The sequence below is a fragment of the Euprymna scolopes genome, chromosome 25 (genome assembly GCF_053919585.1).
Source record: "Euprymna scolopes isolate OS-2025 chromosome 25, ASM5391958v1, whole genome shotgun sequence".
NCBI lineage: Eukaryota > Metazoa > Mollusca > Cephalopoda > Sepiida > Sepiolidae > Euprymna > Euprymna scolopes.
Genome location: NC_136506.1, coordinates 35,245,277 through 35,251,673, shown reverse-complemented (window position 1 = coordinate 35,251,673; position 6,397 = coordinate 35,245,277). Strand labels below are relative to the sequence as shown.

General features: G+C 30.1%; 1 protein-coding gene across 1 annotated transcript in view; it reads left to right on the top strand.

Annotated features, from left to right (window-relative positions):
- LOC145247326 (uncharacterized) overlaps nt 1-6,397 on the top strand; it is a 489,868-nt gene that overhangs the window by 10,485 nt on the left and 472,986 nt on the right. The window lies entirely within an intron of this gene.

The following is a 6,397-nucleotide window of genomic DNA, read 5'->3' as shown; positions in this document are numbered from 1 at the left end:
CAGGAATCAATAACAATCGGCATTTTAGTTTTGTGGTCGTCGTGCACTCGTGCAGGTAAAACATTTATGTAAACATTGGAATGGATGGATTATAACGTGGGGTTGGGTTGTAACACTTGTGCGTGTGTTTCTCTGGAGCGCTAGGTTTGTAATTATTCTTTTTCTTTTCTTTTTTCCTTTTAAATCCAATATTTAAAAAAAAAAATTCATTTTAATTGAAAGATCTAAATTTGAAGCACTTAAAAACTTTTAAAGTTCAAATTTTTAACTTTTTTTAAAAAATATTTTACAGTCGACATTTAAAAATATTAACTTTTAAAATCCAAATTTAAAGCACTTTTAAAACGGTGCTAAATGCACTTACTGATCCGCGCTATTTTTTAAATCTTATTTCCAAGTTTAATTAAAGTTTTATGATATGTTTTTTTTTATTATTATTTAATTGTAAGGTTAAAGTACAGAATAGGTACAAAACACCCTCCTCTCCCCATGTTAAGAATGGCTTTTTAAATAACGTTATTATTTCAGCATGGATCAATCAGTGCACTACTGCACTGCATGAGTGCATTCATGAGTACCTTTAAAACCTTTAAAGTCAAAACTTTGAACATTTTAAACATTTTCTTTAAACTTTGAAAATCTAAATTTAAAACATAAAAAAACCTTTTAAAGTTAAAATTTTTAACATGTTTTAAAGATGTTTTAAAACTTTAAAAATCCAATTTTGAAGCACTTTTATAATTTTGAAGTGCAATTTTTTAATATGATTTTAAAGCATGCATTTTAAATATTTTGTAACTTTTATAATCCAAATTGAAATCAATTTTAAAACTTAAATTTCAAATTGTTGAACATGTTTTTTTTTTAATTTAAAGCCGACAATTTAATCCGTTTTAATTTTATCAAATTCAAATCTGAAGACTTTTCAAACCTTTTATAGTTCAATTTTTTAAATATATTTTTAACTTAAATTTTGATCGTTTTTATAAAACTTTAAAACCTAATTGCTGAACATTTTAATGTTAAAATTGTAAACAATTTTTTAAAGTTTTAAATATTTTTAACATTTAAAAAGAAAATTAAAGCTAACATTCTGAGCATTTAAAAATGTCAAACTTTTTTTTTTAGTTTAAAGCTCAAACGTTAAAAAAAAAAGATTTAACTGAAAAATTGAACATTTTTGTTTAATTTTGAACATTTTTAAGAATGTAAAGTAAAAGATCACAGTTTTAACTTTTAAGAAATATTAAAAGAAAATCCTGTAGATTTAAAAATAAATTTTAACCCGAATTTTTAACATATTTAAAAGGTTAAAAAAAAATTTTTTTTTAACATTTTTTAATTATAATGTTCCAGTTTTGAACATTATTTAAAACTTTTTTAAAAGCTAGCATTATTAACATTTAAAAATTAAAATCCACATTTGAAATATTGGAAGTCCATATTTGAACACTTTAATTTTTAAGCTCAAGTATTTAATTAAATAAATAGAAATTTAAAACTTAAATATACTATAGTGGTTATGTATTTGCTATGTGTTCTAGGACGGACCTTCCTTTTTACTATCTTCTCAGTTTAGCCCTCAAAGTAAAGTTTTCACCGACATTTATATTATCAGGCGAAATCAGGCAATTGTGCAATATAGTTAACAACAAAAAAAAGTTATGAATTTTTCAAATCAGGATTTGTAATTCATATTATTTGGATTCTTTAGACTACTGTTCTTATCTTGAGTGTAATTTTCTAAGACATTTCGGTTGATGTAACCTTTCAGATCCGTGGCTCAGTGGATAGAGTATTTGGTAAATTCAATTGTTACACTCTTCTGGAGGTTGAAGGTTCAATCCTCAGAATACAATTGCAAATTACTTAGAACTTCTACACAGTCATGGCTCACAAACCATGAGCATGCTACTTCTGTGGATTAAATAAAAGGTCTTGTTTGAAATTACATGCAGATTCCCGAGTTCAACAGAAAGATTCCCGCGTTCGAGCTTACATAGACCAATACGTAAAAATAATACTCAAGATGAGAACAGTAGTCAGAAAAATCCAGATAACACAAAGAAAATAAGTGGTGAACAAAAAATAAAATAAAATAAATAACAAATAACTGTTACCAAAGGGAATAAATTTATTTTCTACTTTTTTCCACACTTTTATTTATTGCTTGTAAAATTGATTATCTATTTATTATCGTCATTTTTAATGTATAGTTCGATGCATCTTTCACAATATCGGTGATTTTTTTTAAGGTTGCTTGCTAATTTCAGGCTTAAAGTTAGTAAAAATAAAAAAGGAAGGGGAGGGGATATCGGTCACCATTTTGAAATATCACGATATATTTAAAAGTGATGATGAATAATAGATGGAAAATAAATCTTACAATAAGTAAATATATGTGAAAATACATAGCTAATTAGGAAAGTAAATTTTCTTGTGTTTGGTAACAGTTATTTGTTGTCTATTTGTTTGTTTTTAATTCTTTTTTTTTGTTGTTATTATTGTTAACTATACGGCATAATTGCCGAAGGTAAATAGAAAAATCAAATTCTGTTAAATATTTTGTGTCAGTTTCTCCCCAAAATGCTCTTTTTAAAAATTTTTTTTTTAATTTTAATTTTTGCGTTTTTAAACAAACGCAAAAATAAAAATAAAAATTTTTTTTCGGTCATTTCCTAATGTACAGTAACTGGTGCTAATGCACTTACTGAGTGATCCGCGCTATTTTTTTAATCGTATTTCCAAGTTTAATTAAAGTTTTATGATATGTTTTTTTGTTATTATTTAATTGTAAGGTTAAGGTATAGAATAGGTACAAAACACCCTCCCCATGTTAAGAATGGCTTTGTAAATAATGTTATTATTTCAGCACAGATCAATAAGTGAATGATGAGTACCCAATAACTTATTATTTATAGTGAATTACGTTTCAGTAAGTTTTCGTTGCTTCCAAACAGCTTTTTCTTAAAAAAAAAAAAAAAATTAAAAACACGTTCTGTTTGGAAAAAACAAAAACAAAACAAACAATATATGTATATTTTTATTTGAATTATTCAGACTACTATTCTCAATATTTATCTCGTTCCCACAGCGGGGATTTGTGATACAATCGTCAGAAATTAAGACTGAAAAGTTAGCGCCTATAAATAAATAAATAAATAAATAAATAAAATAAAATAATGCCTGAGCAGTCTCTTCAGCATTAAATAGGGGCGCCTAAGGCGATTAGCAATAAATTAACCTCTTCTCAAAAGGAGAAGGCAAATTCTAAAAGGGTGGACCTCCTAGAACTGCACAATCAACAGGAAGTAAATTGTCCCAACAATGACTTATTGGATTTGGTACCGAGAGAAAACCTTGGTTGTTATTTGCACAACGTTTCAGATAATGTAACCTTCTTCAGAGGTATTTTTTGTAGCTATGACCTCTCGTGCCCTGGCCTTTCTATTTCACTTTCCAATTTTGCTTGGAAGACTGGGCATTTTTAATAAGAGACAACAAAATGAAAAAGAGGCGAAAAAATATATATACAACAAATAAATGTTACCTCAGGCAAGATAAGTTATTCTTCTACCTACCTCAATAAATTGTTTTTTTTTTTTATATTTTAACTTATTTTAAAGCGTTTATTTTTGTTCAAATATAACTGCTTGTCCACTCTGTTTAGTTCGAACAAAAACAATCCTGTCATAAGAACTGCACGAGAACCCTTGATAATAGCTTAAAAATTGAAAATTGAAGAAAATACGGGCTAAACATTATATTTTTGCACAAATGGTGACATTTATTGAATGGTGGTCTATCAGCATTTTGTTTAGTTTTCGATTTTTGTGCGGTAGAAGTGTTAAGTAATTTTAATTTATTCTTAGTTATTGCACTTTCAACGCCCTCCCCCACCAAAAAAGAGATTGTTACTTGATTGAACTCAACACCTTTATCCGTTGCTCTCTATATATATGTGAATGTACATGAAGAAGATAGAAAGTGAAAATAGCAACTAGAAACGAGAATAGTAGTCTGCAAAAATCTAAATAGTTCAGATTATCAATCCTCATCTAAAACATCCTGAAACCAACAGAAAAAAACAAACAAAAAACCATAAATATATATATTTAAAAAAAAAAAAGGGCTATGTTTAACGTCCTGGAGAGGTTAGACACATGGTCACACTAGGATTAGCACATTTTGGCCTACAAAATGTACCTGATAGGAGCACCTCAGGCGATTAGCAATAAATTGACCTTTTCTCATACCCCTTGCACAAACATTCACAAAAACACTCGACTAGCTACAACCACGATATATGATTTCCCCCACTCTCTATCTGTGCCTTAATCTAAACGCAGATTCTATGACCAGAACTGCCTGCCTTTGGAACACTGTTTTGCTGGCCTGCTTTCCGGTTGAATACAATATGGCAATCTTCAAATCCTATGTAAACAAATTCTTGTTGAGCTGTCCCCATAAATAATCATATTCTACCTATTTTACACCATTAACGATTACTACACTACCACTTTACATTCATTAAACCTTATCCTCCAGTGGCCGTCAGGCCTTGATAAGTGGTGACTATCAAGTAAAAAAAGAAAAAGCTGGGGAGGGTGGACCTCCTGAGACTGAGCAGGACCATGCCTCACCACAAAAGTCACAAAGTCACTATCATACAGATTGCCATGGATGCTTTCCTAACTAGTACAAACAGAAATAAGTTTGTGCAGAAAATTTAATTATACAAGTGAAACGCGGACAACACAAGTCGACCTGAAAAAAAAAAAAAGTTGGCTGATCTAAGAACAAATCCAGAAGGGAGATAACTCTAACTTTAACAAATTTTTTTTTAACGGGTAACATTTTCTGGTGCTTCGGGACAAGATCAAAGTGTAGTATCTGTTCTTCAGATGCTGCACTTCAATTTCTTGTTCTCTGTCAGTGGAGGATAAATCCTTCACGACTGAGACAATTTTTATTTTTGTTCCTTTTCTCCACGTTAAAAAACGACCCCGGTGTCTAACTCTGTCCCGTGGGGAGGCATTGTAAATAGGAACATTTTCTGGTGCTTATTCAGTATGTCCCTATATTAAAAATACTCATAAAAATAAAATAAACAAAATGGCACAAAAATTTTATTGCTTAATTATGTTTTAGGTTTAAAAAAGACACTACATCAAAAAGGGCACAAATTCATCAGGTATTTTTTTAAAAATAAAACAAAAAAAAAAATAAACACACACATTTTAACAGTGAAGAGAAGAGTCCTGTCCACAATTTTTTGCTTACATTAAGGTCAACAGTCAAAGGACATAATTCAAAGTTTAAATATCACACAATGATCATAATAATACCGGCTAGAAATCGTTTACCAATTAAATTTTATTTTATTTTATAAAAACGAAAATATTGTGTAAATTTTGGTGTACACTACAGTCTTTTTTTTCTTTTTAACCTAACATGTACAAACATAATAAAGTTTTTGTACAATTATAACTATATTGTCCAACTGACTACTGTACACTCTTAACCCTTATCCTCGTGTGGTCTCTGGGCCTTGATAAGTGGTTATGCCTATCTAAAAAAAAAATGTTGGGGTAAAACTGCATAAGCACCCATTTTCTAATAAAGGTCATGGTTAGCAAATTGCAATAAACTGTAGGACATCAGAAGAAAAATTAAAAAAAAAAAAATTTTTTTGGATTTATTCATATCGGCCATTTTTTTCATGTTTCATTTGCTTGTTCTTTCACTAGCGAATTACACATTATCAAGACTAAAAACTACTCGAGAATAGTGTTAAAAAAAAATAAACACACTGTCATTCACTCTAGGCAGGTTGAACCGGCTTCCCCTAAAAGAGGAAGTGTCTAGGAAATATGAAATTCACAAGCAGTTGCAAATTGCATGTTTATCCCGTCTAGAGGTAGGACAATATTATGTTTATGCGCTCCTTGCAGAGAAGTCTCAACGTTCTCTTATCCTGGTAAGGCTACCCATCTGGCATTGACCAGGCTCAACGTTGCTTAACTTTAGTGATCTAACGAAGACCTGGTGTGTCAAAATGATTGTGCCGTACATAATAGGGCTAATGAGATGGAATGATTGACAGTTGAATGATGAAAAATATTACGAGAGGATTGAGGATGATTAATGGAAACAACTAAGTATTACTCGTGGAGATTGTTTATGACAGAAATTGGTATTTAATTGCTCTCCTACGAAAGCAAAATGTGACACAAGGTTGATTTTAATGTGGGGAAAAACCAGCCCCCCCCCAAAGGGTCACTCTGGCAGTAGGTAAAAATAAAAACTGCCTTAGTATAGAATGATTTCTCTTTCATAGACTAAGGACAAATTAACTTGAGTGTAGCATCAGAACAGATACTACACTCAGATCTCA